At 34.9% G+C, this 19,508-nt stretch overlaps 1 protein-coding gene across 1 annotated transcript in view; it reads right to left on the minus strand.

The window, feature by feature from the left end:
• Nucleotides 1-19,508, minus strand: part of LRRTM4 (leucine rich repeat transmembrane neuronal 4) — an 884,061-nt gene that overhangs the window by 184,628 nt on the left and 679,925 nt on the right. The window lies entirely within an intron of this gene.

A 19,508-nucleotide genomic window follows, 5' to 3' on the forward strand; every position in this document is an offset into this window, starting at 1 on the left:
AATCTGGAATACTACATTTTTAAAAAAGAGAAAAGTAAAAGAGGAAATCAGTTTTTATTTTTTAATTTTATTTTTTATTAAAGTATAGTCGATTTACAATATTATATTAGTTTCAGGGGTACTACATAGTGATTCAATATTTTTACAGATTATGAACCCTTAAAAGTTATTACAAGATAGTGGCTATAATTCATTGTACTATAAAATATATCCTTTTTGCTTATTATTTTATACATAGTAGTTTGCATCTCAGTACCATGCCCCTCTCCCCTTTCCTATCCCCTTTGGTAACCACTAGTTTGTTTTCTATATATGTTTGTCTCTTTCTGTTTTGCATATACATTCATTTGTAGTATGTTTTAGATTCCGTATATAAGTGATGTCATATGGTATTTGTCTTTCTCTGACATTTCATTAAGCATAATATTCTCCAGGTCCCTCCACATTGCTGCAAAGGGCAGAATTTCATTCTTTTATTGCTGAATAATATTTGATTGTATACATATATGCCCCATCTTCATCAATTCATCTGCTGATGGGTATTATTTTTGCCTCCATAATGTTATTGTAAACAGAGCTGTTATGAACATGGGGGTGCCTGTTTCTTTTCAAATTAGTGTTTTCATTTTTTCCAGATGTATGCCCAGGAGTGGAATTGCTGGGTCATATGGTAGTTATATTTTTAGTTTTTGGAGGAACCTCCATATAGTTTTCCATAATGGCTGCACAATTTATATTCCCTCCAACAGTGTACGAGGGTTCCCTTTTCTCCACATCCTCTCTAGCATTTGTTAATGGTAGACTTTTTGATGAGAGCAATTCTAACAGGTGTGAAGTGACACCTCACTGTGGTTTTGATTTGCATTCTTTAATAATTAGTGAAGTGGAGCATCTTTCCATGTGTCTGTTAGCTATCTGTATGTCTTCTTTGGAAAACTGTCTATTCAGGTCTTCTGTCCATTATTTGATTGGGTTGGTTGTTTATTTGATATTGAGTTATATGAGCTTTTTGTGTATTTTGGATATGAACCCCTTGTCAGTCGCATCATGTGCAAATATTTTCTTCCATTCAGTAGGTTGTCTTTTCATTTTGTTAATGGTTTCTTTTGCTGTGAAAAAGCTTTTAAGTTTAATTAGGTCCATTTGTTTATTTTTCTTTTATTTCCTTTCTTTAGGAGACAGATCCAAAAACATGTTGCTAAGATTTATGCCAATGAGTGTTCTGCCTATGTTTTCTACTGGGAGTTTTATGGTTTCCAGTCTCATTAGGTTTTAATTTATTTTGAGCTTATTTTTTATATGTTGTGAGGATATGTTCTAATCTCATCCTTCTTCATGCAGCTATCCAGTTTTCCTGGCGCCACTCCTTGAAGAGACTGTCTCTTCTCCATCATATATTCTTGCATACTTTGTTTTAGATTAATTCACCATAGGTACATGAGTTTAATTCTCGGCTGTCTATTCTGTTCCATTGATCCTTGTGTCTGTTTTTGTGCCAGGACCATGCTGCTTTGATAACTGTAGCTTTATAGTATAATCTGAAGTCTGGAAGGGTGATACTTCCAGTTTTGTTCTTTTTTAATCAAGATTGCTTTGGCAATTTGGGGTCTTATGTGGTTCCATATAAATTTTAGAATTATTTGTTCTAGTTTTATGAAAAATGTCATGGGTATTTTGATAGAGATTGAATTAAATCTGTAGATTTCTTTGGGTAACATTTCTATTTAACAATATTAAATCTTCTGATCCAAAAGCATAGGCTATCTTTCCATTTCTTTGTATCATCTTCAATTTGCTTCATCAAAGTTTTATAGTTTTCATAGTATTTGTCTTTCACCTCCTTGGTTAAGTTTCTTCCTGGATATTTTATTCTTTTTGATTTTAAACAGGATTGTTTTCTTGCTTCCTTTTTCTGATAGTTAATTATTAGTGTATAGAAAAGTAACAGATTTCCGTATAATAATTTTGTATTCTGCAAGTTTGCTGAATTCATTTATTAGTTCTAATAGTTTTGGGGTGGAGACTTTAGTGTTTTCTGTATAAATTATCATGTCATCTGCAAATAGTGTCAGTTTTACCTTTTCCTTCCCAATTTGGATAGCTTTTTGTTGGTCTGATTTTGGTGGCTAGGAATTCCAGTACTATATTAAATAAAAGTGGTGAGGGTGGGCATTTTTGTTTTGTTCCTGAATTTAAAGAAAAGACTTTTAGCTTTTTATCATTGAGTATGATGTTGGCTGTGGGTTTGCCATATATGGTCTTTATTATGTTGAGATATGATCCCTCTTTAGCCACTTTGATGAGAGTTTTTATAATTGATGGATGTTTAATTTTGTCAAATGTTTTTTACGCATCTATTGAGATGATTATGTGATTTTTATCTTTCTTGTTGTTAATGTGGTGTATCACATTGATTTGTGAATACTCATCCATCCTTGCATCCTTGGACTAAATTCCATTTGATCATGGTGTATGATCCTTTTCATATACTGTTGGATTCAATTTCCTAATATTTTGCTGAGGATTTTGCATACATAGTAATCAAATATATTCATCTTTTGTTATAGCCTTTTTTTAAAGTCTATTTTGTCTAATATGACTATTGCTACCTCCGCTTTCTTGTTTCTGTTTACATGAATTTTTTTTTTCCATCCCCTCAATTTCAGTCTGCCTTTAGCCCTGAATTGAGTCTCTTGTAGGCAGTATATTGAAGGGTCTTGTTTTTTTTTATTCAATCACCAACCCTATGTCTTTATCGGAAAATTTAATTCATTGACATTTAAAGTAATTATTGATAGGTAGGTACTTATTGCCACTTTCTTACTTGTTTTCTGGTTGTTTTGCAGTTCTTCCCTATTCATTTGGTCTTCTTTCTACCCTTGTGCTTTGATGATTTTCTTTAGTAGTAAGCTTGTATTCATTTCTTTTTGGTTTTTGTGTATCTATTGTATATTTTTGACTTGTGGTTACTATGGAGTTCATATATGTTCACCCATAATTATATATACTTGCTTTAAACTGGTAGTTATTTAAGTTCAAAAACACATTCTAAGAGATCTACATTTTTTACTCTCTTCTAGGCACATTTTGTGTTTTTGATATCATATTTTACAACTTCATGTTTATTATATTTTACAATTTTTTGTCTTTTAATCTATGTACTTATTTATTTGAGTAATCTTCAATTCTTGCTGTATATTTGCCTTTCCTTGTGGGATCTTCCCTTTCCTATAAATTTTTACCTTTCTTTTGCCTTTGGAGAAGACCCTTTAACCTTTATTTTAGGGTACATTTAGTATTGATTAATTCTTTTAGTTTTTGCTTGTCTGAGAAGTTCTTTATCTCTCCTTCTATTCTAAATGATACTTTTGCTTAGTTGAGTATCCTAGGTTGCAGGTTCTTCCCTTTCAGCACTTTGAAAATATCATGCCACTCTCTTCTAGCCTGCAAAGTTTCTACAGAGAAATCAGCTGATAGCCTTATGGGGATTCCCTGGTAATTAGCTCTTTGTTTTTCTCTCACTGCCTTTAAAATCTTCTCTTTATCTTTAACTTTTGTCATTTTAATTATAATATGTTTTAGTGTGGGGCTGTTTATGTTCATCTTATTTGGGACCATTTGTGCTTCCTGAATCTGGATATCTGTTTTCTTCTTCAGGTTTGGGAAGTTTTCAGCCATAATTTCTTCAAATACATTTTTGATCTTCTCCTCTTCTCCTTCTGGAACCCCTACAGTGTGAATGTTGGAATACTTAATGTTATACTAGAGATCTTTTACATTGCTTTTATTTTTTTCTTAATTTTTTCTGCTGTTCTGATTGAGTGATTTCCATCATCCTATCTTCCAGGTCACTTATGTGTTCTTCTGTATCACTTAGTCTGCTTCTAGTGTGCTTGTTATTTCAGATATTGAATTATTTATTATTGATTGGGTCTTTTTTATATTTTCTAGTTCCTTGTTAAAATGATAATTGTTTAACTAAATCCTTTTTCCTAATTTAGTTAACATTTTTGTTACCAAAGTTTTGAATTCTTTATCCAGTAAATTATTTATTTCTGTTTAATTATTTAAAATTTTAGGAGTTTTCTCTTGCTCTTTCAATTGAGAATAGTTCCTCTGCCTTTTCCTTTTACTTAACTTTATATGTCTCTGTAAATTTAGGTGAAACAGTTACCTATTGCTGTTTTGAAATGGTGCTTTTAAGTGGGACTGTTTCTATGCAGACTGTGTGTGCCTTTGGTAGGAGGGCTGGATTTGATGTGGAAACCAGTTGCATCTTTCCTCAAGGTTTTCTGACAGCTATCACCTAAGTAGGGGGTGGAGCTAAAGATGGAGGACTAAAGTCTGTGCAGGATGTGAGGCAGGACTTCTTCTCTATCCAGTAGCCATCACTGCCCTGTCAGAGGCAGGGTCTGATTCCCAAGTTGCTGGAGCAGAAGACTTGGGGGTCCAGCTTAGGCCTGCTCTGTTCTTTTTAAGTGTGTGTTTTCCCCATCTCCCTACACTGGGACCTTTGCCCCAGAGGAGGGCTGTGCTGAAGTAAGTGGGACCTCTGTGTATACAGAGATCCAATGTGCTACCTATGTAGTCATCTGTGGCTCCACTCAGATGCAGCCCATGGCAGAGTTTTATCCCTGGTCTTGCTGCCCCAGATCCAGTCTGGTCTGTGGAATGGACTGAGAGGGCTGGAGGGTTCACATGGTTTAGCCTGGGGTGCATGGTGAGGTGGTCATGAAAAACTTGGCAGCCTCAAGAGCAGACCTCTCTCTGACTTTTCTGGGGGAAAAAACCCCTTTGTTTCTCACAGTGTATCACTGGCCCCAGACTCTACAGCCCCTATCCTTTTATGGAACTGCTCTGCAGTGGTGGCAGGGCTTGGATGATTTTTCTGTGTGTATTGGGTGGTGAGCTGTGGCAGAGAAAGGGTCAAGAATGGCCACTGCCACCCCACCCAGATCCTCTGCCCCAGGATCTTGTCACCTCTGGGTCCCAAGTTTAAGCCATTTCCCCAGTCTTTGCCACCCCAGATCCAATGCCACACTATGGCATGGAGTGAGTCAGAATGGAGCATTTGTTTGGCTCTGGCTGAGATGCATAGTGAGGCAGTCATGGGAAACCCAGCAGCCATTAATGCAGACCTCTCTCTGCCCTTCCCCGGGGCAAGCCAGCATGGGTGTACTCCTCAGAAGCAAAGTCCAGGTTTCTCCAGCCTTTCTATCTGTCCCAGCAGTTCTCCAACTGGCCAAAGGGGCTTGTTTCCTCAGTGTAGGACACCAGCACTAGGATGCCCAGACTGTAGCTTAACCTGCTATCTCTCCAAGGTGGATGTCCACTCATGCAATCTCCCTTTTCATCAGATTTCCACTCACCCCAAGGTCATACATCCTGATATGATCACTTTTTTTCCTTTCCTGTTAATTACATGTGCATTTTTCCTACAGCCTTGGTTGTACAAGAGTCCTTCTGCCAGTTTCCAGTTAGTTTTCATTGAGAATTGTTCCACATGTAGATGTATTTTTGGTGTGTTCATGGAGGGAGGTGAGCTCTGCATCCTCTTAGTTTGCCATCTTGATCTCTGATAGTCTTAAATTTATACCAACAAATTCCAAGCATTTTCATGTATTTATTATCCTCATTATTATACTATAAATTTGTTTTATAATCTTCATATTATATATGGAAACAACATAAGGTTCATGGTTTAAAATGCTAGGCTAAATTCATTAGATTAGAACAAAAAAAATTGAGATGAACACACTTCTGTATGTCTCTAAGTTCATACACTGTCAACTGCTTAACATTTTACATTATGCCAAACAATAATCCAGTGTGAGTTATCAATTGAAAAGTTAAAAAAATACTATCGTTTTTCAGAATCATAGTGATGATGTTGATACTGTAGTGGAAACATTAATAAATGTGTTTACAACTTTATGGAATTATAAATGAAAACATACAATTAAGGCTCAGAGTTTTAATGATATTAATAATGTGGTTATTGAAAACATTTGATGATGGAATTAATTCATATCTCTACTATAAATAGATCTTTTTTCAAGATTAATGAAAATATGCAGTAAAGAACTTATTAAAAATAACTACTTTAGAAAGAAAAAAAAAGACTAAGACATTAGTGAGTTACCCCTAGCAGATCTGACTCAAACAGTAACAATAAAAAAAAGTCAGAGATTTAAAAGATACCCAAAAAAAATCTTCAAAGATTTAAAGACCTACTGCATGAAATGTCTTAAGTTTCAGGTTTGAATTTTAAGAAGGTATTTTTTCAGCTTAGCAGTAGGCAGGAACTACCAGGAATAAAGGCTATACAAGAAAAGAATGAGATACTTAATGAAGTTAATGAGCTAATCATTGCTGGAAGTTTTAATGGTGGGGCTTGGTTGGCATTTGTTTGCGGTGTTGTATGCAAGATTCAAACAGGCAAAGAAAGAATTGACAGGATAATTCTATGTCTCTTCCAACTCTCATTGCTTATGATTTTAATTTCACTATAGGGAATATCAATGTGAAAATACTTATTTACTTAATATTTATATTATGTAGATCAGTGCTTCATTTGCCAAATATTTTTTTTACCCCTTTGTGTAGGCCAAGATGGAAAAAATCTGTCATGAAGTTTCCATTACATAGCTAGCTAACTTCTGAGAAGAATATAACCTTATTCCTTGAGTAGCTGTACATTTTAAGGAGTAAAACATACAACCCTACTGATCACAGCAGATTTGATTCAGAGATTGTTGCTCAAGGAAGAAAACACTCACAGATAGAGTAGACGTGGAATCCTCCCGATTTGATGGGATTTAGTCACACCCTTGATGTCAGTCTTATGTTTCACAATTGCATATATCATTACAACATTTTCATGATGGAAAATAAGCTGTGTTCTTTGCATACAATCTTGAGAATATGACTGGCTGAAACAACGTGTATCTCTCAGCAGTGTTAATGTAAATCATTGTGAGAGTATAGAAGATTCTAAGTGTCTGTAAAGGACACATTTTCATATATCAGAGCAGTGAGGAATCTACATCAATATCTTAGAAGACTGTTGGACCTGTAGAAAGAACATCTGCTTGGAAGTTAGAAAACTCCTACGGAAACTCCATCTACAATTAACAAGTTCTATGATCTGAGGCAATATCAAATGTCACACACGTAAGAAAACCGGATATAATGTATAAAACTATGCACCATGAAATGTCATAGTGAAAATAACATGAGCCACTCACTTGTTGAAAGTGCTTTATTCTCAAATCTCTATTATTAAGCATAAATATTTTTCACTTTCTCCTTATTCATAGATTAATGGAATACCTTATAAAAAGTGTGCAAGCCCAAGGATAAAGCTTTTTCAAATTCTTTACTTACCACTCTAGATAATAACTTTGTAGTTATGAAAGAAGACTGCAATAAAATAGTCACAAAGATGCTGGAGGGCCACCCAGTTCACAGAAATACTTTGTTATATGAAAACAACTGTGGTGTGAAATGTTAACTGATCTCATATGATTTCTCTTTCCAGCTTATTTCCTTTTTCCCCCAACATATAGTAGAACTATATCTCAATTCTTCTACTAGACATTATCTGTCTTTTTTGACTATTTTCATGCATTCTCCACAGTGTCTTAGACTAAATAACAAGAAAAGACACTGACGACCTTGATGGTATTGAGTAATAAATTGATCTACAAAAAAATGCTTTCACTCAGTAAAACAATCTATAAGATTGCTAATCTTTGCAGAAAATATGGAATTCACATTCGATTCATAATATTTACACATTTTACTTAGGGAATAAGATGAAAAAGAAATGTCTAAAAAAGTGTTCTTTAGTTAACAATGAATCATTTAGGAAGAATCATTTTTCTTGAAAGCAGAGAATAAAGGTCAATTAGGTATTGAATTTGCAAAGGAAACCTTCAGTGAATAATATAATAGATGGATTTGTTGCAAAGCCAGAGTAGTAAAAACAACAAATATTTTATCATACTATTTGTTAATACAATAATAATTATTAGGATTTTCATAATTATTTGCTTTAAGTCCATAAAGGATTTATTGAAAATAAAAGTGAAAATCTTGTCCCTGACAGCCAAGAACAAATACTGTGACAGAACATAGTCTTTCTCAAGAAATGGTTACACACTCAACCATGGTGTAAATCTTTCCATCTGCAGTAATTCTATCAAGTGTTTCAAAAAAAATTCTAGTGTTTGAGAGTTACAGCTTTTTCCTACAGTTCATAATTAATGAGCTATGGCTTTTTCCTATGCTTCTTGGCAGTGAGAGGTGAGACACTGGGCCATTGAATGGATCATTATGGAGCTCTGTTTTGCTCTCTGAAGAGGAGAAATTGAGTATGGGAGAAGAAGAAAACAAAACAACAGAGAAAAAAGGAGTAATGGGGAAGGCAGAGAGGAATATGTAGAAAAGGAAAGAAAGAAAGGGATACATACAAATATCCCTTTATATTTAATTAATATTTTATTTATATTTATTTATATTTAATAGATATGTATAAAGACATGGAAATAAACTAGAGTGGGCTAATCATTTTTTATGATAATATGTAATATGCACACTCAAAGAAGAACAGAAAAAATGAAAACATTGATATACAAACTTGTGTAAGTTTAAGGTGTACAATATGTTAATTTGATGTATTTATATATTACAATATGATGCTGGGGGAAAAAAGAAAACTAACGGTACATCACTTTGATGGAATTATATGCAACAGATAAAAGTCACATTTTCCAATTAAAAAAAAAATTAAAACTTTATGATTTGTATGTGTGTGTGTGTGTAGACGTGTATATGTGTAGTTTGAAATTGTCCATAACCCCACCACAATGAACTAGAAACAATGAGTTATGATGTGTCTTTTTCATTAGGTGTGTGTATAATAATAAGTAATGCATTACACACACTACTTTACAAATGTTTTTCATTTACGTTATCAAAATTGTTATTCCATGTCAATAAGGATACTTCTGCAAAAATGATGTAATATTGCATTTTAGGGGTATGTCTTAGTTCAGTACATTTTTCAATTAGATTGCTTCCAATTTTTTGGCAATTATAAATAGGCCTATGATGAATCTCTTGCTGTTTTAAACTTTAATCCACCCTTAATTATTTTCTAAGGATAAAATTTTAGAAGTAAAAAAACAGGCAACAAGTAATGCAAAAGACCTTTGGTAATTCCAAGACTGTTGTAACATTTAGAAATAATGCCATTCAGAATGCTCATGATGACTTAGGTTTTGCCAGAAAAAAAAGTTTTGATATCACAGGACCCAATTTCTTACCATTAGACAGCACTTATTATCATCATATAGTTTAATTTTTGCAAATGAAAAATATTATTTATTTTGTAGCATCACTACTATTCATACTGAACTTGTCTTTACATCTATGTTTCTTCTACTTAGGCTATATGCTACCTTGATTCATTTTTCTTAGATGCATATGTTATATTTATTGATCTGTAAGAGATCTATATATTTTGGAAACATTAGAATTCAGCATTTGAAAAATTTTTGGTATGTTTCATGGTAAGCTTATTACTGGGTATATTTTTTCTAATGTAAATGGTATTTTTTACAATTATCTCAGATTATTGCTAATAAAGGAAAATTAATGTAAGTTCATTTACTTAAGTAAGTATATTACTGAGTTTATTATTAATTTGAAATCCTTGTTACAAATTTTTTTTTCAAGTAGACAATTTTAACATCTGCAAATAAAGATAAATTCTCTTGTTTACCTCCCAATATTCATAGTTCCTACTTCAATTATTGTCCCTCTAGATATTCACTAAAAGTATTAGAAAATATGTAAAATAATAGTAGTGATAGAAAACTTGTTTCTTTTTTAGTTTAGAGCATATTTTAGACTTTTGCCACTGTGTTTGAATATTGTTTAGAATCATTTAGAATTTTTTTTTTTTTTCCAGAACAGGATTTCCTTTCTTTCTCTCTTTATTTCTTCTTTCCTTCCTTCTCTTCCTTCCTTCTTTCCTTCCTTCCCTCCTTCCTTTCCTTCCTCTCTCTCTCCCTTGCTTCCTTCTTTTCTTCCTTCCTTCTTTCCAGTTTTATAGAGATATAATTGACAAGAGCACTATGTAAATTTGTCATACAGCATAATGATTTGACTTACATAAATCATGAAATTATTACCAAAATAAATTTAATGAACATGCATAATTTCATATAGATACAAAATATATAAAAGAAAAAGAAAAAAAAATGTGTTTTCCTTCTTGTAAGAGCTCTTAGAATTTATTATTTTAACAATTTTCATATATAACATACAGTAGTGTTAATTATATTAATCATGTTGTATATTATATCCCTAGTACTTATTTATCTTATAACCAGAAGTTTGTACCTTTTCACCACCTTCCTCAGTTCCCCCTCCCTCCACCCCCTATATTTGTTTAACACAAATCTGATATCTTTTTCTATAAGTTTTTTGGTTTTGTTTGTTGAAGTATAATTGACCTACAACACTATGTTAGTTCCTGATGCACAACATAGTGATTCCATATTTCTATACAGTACAAAATGATCACCATGACAAGTCTAGTTACCATCTGTCACCATACAAATTATTATTGACTATATTCCCCATCTATATTTTATCCCTGTGACTCATTTATGTTGCAACTGGAAGTTTGTACTTCAATCTCTGTCACCTATTTCTCTCCTTCCCTCACCCCCCTCTCCTCTGGCAACCACCTGTTTGTTCTCTGTATCTATGACTCTGTACCTGTTTTATTATGTCTGTTCATTTGTTTTGTTTTTTTAGATTTTACATATAAGTAAAATTATGTGGTATTTTATTTTCTCTGTCTGACTTATTTCTCTTAGCATAATGTCTTCTAGGTCCATCCATGTTGTCGCAAAAGGCAAGATTTCATTCTTTTTTATTGCTGAGTACTATTTGATTGTATATGTATATCACATCTTCTTTATCCAGTCTTCTGTCAATTGACACTTTAATTTTCTTTATATCTGTGGCTATGCCATTTTAAAAATCATTTTAGTTGTAAAAGGTTTGATTTCTTTTTGGTTTTTTAGACTATTATTCTTTTTATCTGAATTTTCATTGTAAATAAAGATAGTATACTGTACTCCCTCTACTTTTTCTTTATATTTGGACATATTTTCCATTTTACTCATCTGGAGTAATATTTTTTTAAAGCTTCAGTGTTCATTTGAACAAGTGAATATTTCCTGTTCATATGGTAAAATTAGACTGTCTATTAAATTATGATTATTAAATATATTATTAAAACTCATATCACATTTGTGTCACCTTGAAAAAATGAGCAGTATGTTTGAGTGAAAGTTAGAGAATTGCATGTTTTAATATCATTCGTTATTTCTGCTCTGACTCAACAAACTTCTATTCATTCTTGAAAACCCTAAATTGAAATTTTAAAGTAGTATATGTCTCATTTTATATAATTCCATTTCTACAATTTTTAACTTAAACTTTTAATGTTTAATAATAAAGTTTAGATTAATTTCAAAGTTTAACTCAATTTGTTGTTCATCAACATAATTATAATTACTTCTTTATTATATTCTATCTATAGTTACATATTAATTAACAGCAAAGATTATAAATCATAAAATAACTACTGTTTACTAGGAATAGTTAGGAAATTTCAGGTATCTTATGCTTATTAACTAAAAGTTAAACACTGCTCTTTTTCAGTGATGTTGAAAGACTCTGTGCACCTGGGCTTTGTAAGGAAGCTGGAGAAATCCACTTTCTGAATACCCAATAAAATATAACAAGAAATAAGAACTGTTGCTGGATCTGGGAAAGTGCCATCAAAATGTCAAAACATTTTAGGAGTGTCTCAAAAAATTTAAAATGAGACCAAAAAAAAAAAAAAAAAAGAAGAAACAACCAACTGGAGATTTACCATATGCAAAAATATATTTGCCTTGGGAATGAGGTGGATCCTGGGAGCAAACTGGGTGATGTCATCCTCCTGATTGGAGTGGCCAAAGGCAAGAACAAGTGAGCTAATGGTTTATAGTGTAAGAGAGGTATCTATTCTGAGTCCTCACAGAAAGTTCTGCAGGTAAGTGAAAGTGATATGAAAATGAAATCCAGTCCTAACAGTTACAACAGACCTATGCCTTGAGGGTTGGTCTGTTTAAAGTTGCATCTTTTTTAATAAGACTGTCCCAGATAAATTTGCAAGATTTATTTTTAGTAAAGAGGCAAAGATCATCTTCTCCATCTACCAGAAGCTGTACAATTCTTTTGCCTCTAAAGCTCAGACTTCTGACATTTAACTAAAGATAATGATTAAAGATAATGATTAAAATGCAGGTAGTTGGATAAGTTTACCTCTTTCCCTCAACTGAATTTGCATTTTTTTATTCTTCCATATTCAGAACATAAAGGAGACACGCAGTTACCTCATGTCATACCTGAAGGAAACCATCTCAACCATCTCCACTTATCTGGAACATAGTAAAAAAAAAAAAAAATTCTCTTTCAGGGACTAAGTGAAAGTAAAAAATATTAAAATATGAAAAAAGAAGTTCAAATTAAAGGACACACTCTGGGGTAAATAAAAGTTATTATAAAATAAAATAAAATATAATATAATATATATATTATAAAATATACAACATAAAAGTTACTATAAAAAACTGAAGAAAACTATAAAATATCTATTTAATATTTTCATAAAGATTCAAAACTGTAATTGGATCTCACCTCACATCTGTCAAAAAGGCTATCATCAAAAAGACGAGAAATAACAAATGTTAATAAATAAGGTTGTGGAAAAAAGGGAACCCAAGTACACAGTTGGTGAGAATGTAAATTAGTACAGTCATTATGGAAAACAGTATAGAAGTTCCTCAAAGAAATTAAAAATAAAACTACCATAAATCCAGCAATTCCACTCCTGGGTATTTATCTGAAGAAAATGAAAACACTAAGATATATGCACCCCAATGTTCATAGCAGCATTATTTACAATAGTGAGGATATGGAAACAACCTACGTGCCCATCCACAGATGAATGGTTAAAGAAGATGTGGCACACACATATATATACACACATGGGAACGTTACTCAGCCATAAAAAGAATGAAATATTGCCATTTGTGACGGAATGAATGGGCCTAAATGGTATTATGCTTATTGAAAGGCAGACAGAGAAAGATAAATACTGTATGCTTTCACTTATATGTGGAATCTAAAAAAGCAAATGAAGAAATGTAACAAATATATCATACTCACAAATACAGAGACAATCTGCAGTTGCCAGAGGGTAGAAGGATAGGGTAGGGGGAGGGGTGGAATAGGTAAAGGGGATTAAGAGGTACAAACTACCAGTTATAAAATAAATAAGTCACAAGGAAGTCATATATAGCACAGGGAATATAGTTAATATTTTTGAAAAATTTTGTATGGTGTGTAATTTATAAAAATATTGTATCACTATGTTATAAACCTGAAACTAATATAATATTGTAAGACTACCATACTTCAATAAAAAAAGTTTTAATAGCACATTATTTCTATGAAACTAGAACAATTATTATATAATGAATGATACATTTTACTGAGAAAAGGATTATTGGAAAATAAAAAGTTAATCTTTGCATTTTTAATCTGGTAGTAAACCTCAGATTAGTAACTGAAAAAAACAAACCAGTGCATTTGAAGATATAAACATTTTCTCAGCAATCAGAATTCAAAAATAAAGAGATGGTAGTGGTGAGAGGGAAAAGTGACATGTAGAACGGATTCTGGGGATAAAATATATTTAAAATATAAATTCCAGAGGAAAGAATAAAACACAGTGATTCTGATAATTTAACCAAAGAAGTGGTAGAGTTTTAAAGATACATACAATCAATCAAAATTAATAAAAATTTACTAGTATTTCACTGTATCCAAGATTTCGAAACTACATGTAATTTCTTAAGTTGAAATCCAGGAAACACTTGGGAAGGTGTTTTTATTTTTCCTGGAGTGTGTCAATATTTTTCCTGGGGTGTGTCATACACAGGTCCCCTTTCTTAACAAATTCTTTTTGGTGCAAACCAGGGGTTGGCCAACTTTTTCTGTACAAGGCCAGATAGTAAATATTTTAGACTTTGTGGGCCATGGGGCCTTTGTTGCAACAACCCAACTCTGCCATTGTAGCATAAAAGTAGCCATAGACGATAATTAAATGAATAAATATGGTTATATTCCATTAAATTTTTATTTACAAAAGCAGGAGGCAGACTTGATTTGGCTCAAGGGCTATACTTTGCTGACCCTTGATATACTAAGTTCCCAGAACTCTTTCCAAAGACTTTTAATTTAATTATTTTTATATTGGATTTCATAGCACTGTCATCCTTGAAAACAGTACCTGTGTTCCTAACCAGAGGTTCATGCATTATGTATCTCCATTGGATGTCTTAACTTTTCCTAAGTTCTGTTTTTCCCTCATTTTCACCCAAAACTGTTGGATAATTTTCCAGGACATTTACCTACATAGAAAATTCAGGGAGATTATTGTGCATATATCACTATATGCCCATCTCTGTAGTGTTACTAAGTACCATGAATCAAGATAATAAAACCACACTCTAAATTTCCTCTCAAGTTCGTGTCATACTCAGTCATGTCCCTAAGAGTCTTCCCTGAGAGGGCGGAATTGATCCTCATTTCCTATTCTTCCTCTATTTTTTCTCTTCTCTACTCCCATTACTTTAACTAGTGCCCACGACACCACCCCCGACATTACCCTCATTTTTGTATTGACAAGGCTTTATTTTGAGGGAAAATGTGTTTCCAAATCCTTCTGCCTGATACTTAGCCAGGCAAAATGTACCATCTTTTTCTTATTGGGGCAGGGAAGATGGATGAACACACCATTCGATACTTCAAGGTATTAGTTGATTTCCCGGGATTAATATTTAACATATCACCTTTATTGCAAAACAGTAACAATGTTATGTTAATAAAACTATGAGGGGGTTTCCCTGGTGGTGCAGCGGTTAAGAATCCACCTGCCAATGCAGGGAACACGTGTTTGATCCCTGCTCTGGGAGGGTCTCACATGCCGTGGAGCAACTAAGCCAGTGCGCCACAACTACTGAGCTGTGTGCCACAACTACTGAAGCCCGCGTGTTTTAGGACCCATGTGACGCAACTACTGAGCCTACATGCTGCAACTACTGAAGCCCACATGCTTAGAGCCCGTGCTCTGCAACAAGAGAAGCCACCACAATGAGAAGCCTGTGCACCACAATGAAGAAGAGGTCCCGCTGGCCACAACTACAGAAAGCCCATGGGCAGCAACGAAGACCCAACTCAGCCAAAAAATATTAAAAAATAAAGCAATGAAAACTAAAAATTGTAACAACACACCAGTATATAAGAAATACACTTTCTTGAAGATTGCCTGCCCTTCTAAACCATTTATGAAAGTTCTACCAGTTGCTGAATTAAACATTAAAATCACAAAACAGCAACAGGCTTGCAGCAAACAAATATTAAGTTTTAAAATAGTATTTAATGTTCAAGGTTTTTTGTTTTTTTTTTAACTTGTGGTGCAATCAAATGACATTATGGCATTTTCTTTCTGTCTGTTCATATTTAGAACTGTCGTGTACCAACTTGGGGTAAATGTTTTCATACAATTCAGAATTTCACCTTTAGGTCCCATTTTTAAATTTTTTTGACTTTTGTCGGGAATATATTTGGCTTATCACATAAGTCAGAAGTGTGGAACATGAAGGCTTAGCCATATACAAAAATGTAAAAGGGAGGAGCTTAAAGATGGCGGAAGAGTAAGACGCGAAGATAACCTTCCTCCCCACAAATACATAAGAAATACATCTACAAGTGGAACAACTCTTACAGAACACCTACTGAACGCTGGTAGAAGACCTCAGACCTCCAAAAAGGCAAGAAACTCCCCACGTACCTGGGTAGGGTAAAAGAAAAAAAGAAAAAACAGAGACAAAGAATAGAGACAGGACGTGCACCAGTGGGAGGGAGCTGTGAAGGAGGAAAGGTTACCACACACTAGGAAGCCCCTTCACGGGCGGAGACTGCTTGGGTGTGAGGGGGGGTGGGGGGGGTGGGGAGGGTGGAGCTTCAGAGCCACGGAGGAGAGCACGGCACCACGGGTGCGGAGGGCAAAGCAGAGAGATTCCCGCACAGAGGATCAGTGCCAACCAGCACTCACCAGCCCGAGAGGCTTGTCAGCTCACCCGCCTGGGCGGGTGGGAGCTGGGAGCTGAGGCTCGGGCTTCTGTGGGATCCCAGGGAGAGGACTGAGGCTGGCTGAGTGAACACAGCCTGAAGGGGTTAGTGCGCCACAGCTAGCCAGGAGGGAGTTCAGGAAAAAGTCTGGAGCTACCCAAGAGACAAGAGACTTTTTCTTGCCTCTTTGTTTACTGGTGCACGAGGAGAGGGGATTACGAGTGCTGCTCAAAGGAGCTCCAGAGATGGACGCCAGCCATGGCTATCAGCGCGGACCCCAGAACGGGTCTGGGATGCTAAGGCTGCTGCTGTAGCCACCAAGAAGCCTGTGCGCAAGCACAGGTCACTATCCACACCTACCCTCCGGAGATCCTGTGCAACCCACCACTGCCAGGATCCCGTGACAACTTCCCCGGGAGATCACACGGCGCGCTCCAGGCTGGTGCAACATCACGCCAGAATCGGCCACCGCAGGCTTGCCCCGCATCCGTACCCCACCCTCCCCACAGCCTGAGTGAGCCAGAGCCCCTGAATCACCTGCTCCTTTAACCCCGTCCTGTCTGAACGAAGAACAGACACCCTCAGGCAACCTACATGCAGAGGCGGGTCCAAATCCAAAGCTGAACCCCGGGAGCTGTGCGAACAAAGAAGAGAAAGGGAAATTTCTCCCAGCAGCCTCAGGAGCAGTGGATTAAATCTCCACAATCAACTTGATGTACCTGCATCTGTGGATTACCTGAAATGACAATGAATCATCCCAAATTGAGGAGGTGGACGTTGGGAGCAACAATATGTATATATTTTTCCCCTTTTCTCTTTTTGTGAGTGTGTATGTGTTTGCTTCTGTGTGTGATTTTGTCTGTATAGCTTTGCTTTTACCATTTGTTTAGGATTCTGTCTGTCCAGTTTTTTTCTTTATTACTTAAAAACATTTTTATTCTTAATAATTATTTTTTATTTTTTATTTTAATAACTTTATTTTATTTTATTTTATATTCTTTGTTCTTTTTACATTTTTTTCCTCCCTTTTATTCTGAGCCATGTGGAGGACAGTTTATTGGTGCTCCAGCTAGGCGTCAGGGCTGTGCCCCTGAGGTGGGAGAACCAAGTTCAGGACACTGGTCCACAAGAGACCTCCCAGCTCCACGTAATATCAAATGGCGAAAATCTCCCAGAGATCTCCATCTCAATGCCAAATCCCAGCTCCACTCAACGACCAGCAAGCTACAGTGCAGGACACCCTATGCCAAACAACTAGCAAGACAAGAACACAACCCCATCCATTAGCACAGAGGCTGCCTAAAATCATAATAAGGCCACAGACACCACAAAACACACCACCAGATGCAGACCTGCCCACCAGAAAGACAAGATCCAGCCTCATCCACCAGAACACAGGAACTAGTCCCCTTCACCAGGAAGCCTACACAACTCACTGAACCAAACTTAGCCACTGGGGACAGACAACAAAAACAATGGAAACTATGAACCTGCAGCCTGCGAGAAAAAGACCCCAAACACAGTAAGTTAAGCAAAATGAGAAGACAGAGAAACACATAGCAGATGAAGGAGCAAGGCAAAAACCCACCAGACCTAACAAATGAAGAGGAAATAGGCAGTCTACCTGAAAAAGAATTCAGAACAATGATAGTAAGGATGATCCAAAGTCTTGGAAATAGAATGGAGAAAACACAAGAAACGTTTAAAAAAACCTAGAAGAACTAAAGAGCAAACAAACAATGATGAAAAACACAATAAATGAAATTAAAACTTCTCTAGAAGGAATCAATAGCAGAATAACTGAGGCAGAAGAACGGATAAGTGACCTGGAAGATAAAATAGTGGAAATAACTACTGCAGAGCAGAATAAAGAAAAAAGAAAAAAAAAGAATTGAGGACAGTCTCAGAGATCTCTGGGACAACATTAAATGCACCAACATTCGAATTATAGGGGTCCCAGAAGAAGAAGAGGAAAAGAAAGGGACTGAGAAAATATTTGAAGAGATTATAGTTGAAAACTTCCCTAATATGGGAAAGGAAATAGTTAATCAAGTCAGGAAGCACAGAGAGTCACATACAGGATAAATCCAAGGAGAAACACGCCAAGACACATATTAATCAAACTATCATAAATTAAATACAAAGAACAAATTTTAAAATCAGCAAGGGAAAAACAACAAGTAACACATAAGGGAATCCCCTTAAGGTTAACAGCTGATCTTTCAGCAGAAACTCTGTAAGCCAGAAGGGAGTGGCAGGACATATTTAAACTGATGAAAGAGAAAAACCTACAACCAAGATTACTCTACCCAGCAAGGATCTCATTCAGATTTGACAGAGAAATTAAAAGCTTTACAGACAAGCAAAGCTAAGAGAATTCAGCACCACCAAACCAGCTTTACAAGAAATGCTAAAGGAACTTCTCTGGGCAGGAATCACAAGAGAATGAAAAGACCTACAATAATAAACCCAAAACAAATTAAAAAATGGTAATAGGAACATACATATCGATAATTACCTTAAATGTAAATGGATTAAATGCTCCAGCCAAAAGACATAGACTGGCTAAATGGATACAAAAACAAGACCTGTATATATGCTGTCTAAAAGAGACCCACTCAGAACTAGGGACACATACAAATTGAAAGTGAGGGGATGGATAAAAGATATTCCATGCAAATGGAAATCAAAAGGAAGCTGGAGTAGCAATTCTCATATCAGACAAAATAGACTTTAAAACAAAGACTATTACAAGAGACAAAGAAGGACACTACATAATGATCAAGGGATCAATCCAAGAAGAAGATATAACAATTGTAAATCTTTATGCACCCAACATAGGAGCACCTCAATACATAAGGAAAATACTAACAGCCATAAAAGGGGAAATCGATAGTAACACAATCATAATAGGGGACTTTAACACCCCACTTTCACCAATGGACAGATCATCCAAAATGAAAATAAATAAGGAAACACAAGCTTTAAATGATACATTAAACAAGATGGATTTAATTGATATTTATAGGACATTCCATCCAAAAACAACAGAATACACATTCTTCACAAGTGCTCATGGAACATTCTCCAGGATAGATCATATCTTGGGTAACAAATCAAGCCTTGGGAAATATAAGAAAATTGAAATCGTATCAAGTATCTTTTCAACAAAAGCTTTTGACAAAATTCAAAATGCATTTATGATAAAAACCTTCCAGAAAGTAGGCATAGAGGGAACT

This window comes from Eubalaena glacialis, chromosome 14, assembly GCF_028564815.1.
Source record: "Eubalaena glacialis isolate mEubGla1 chromosome 14, mEubGla1.1.hap2.+ XY, whole genome shotgun sequence".
In the NCBI taxonomy this organism is placed as follows: domain Eukaryota; kingdom Metazoa; phylum Chordata; class Mammalia; order Artiodactyla; family Balaenidae; genus Eubalaena; species Eubalaena glacialis.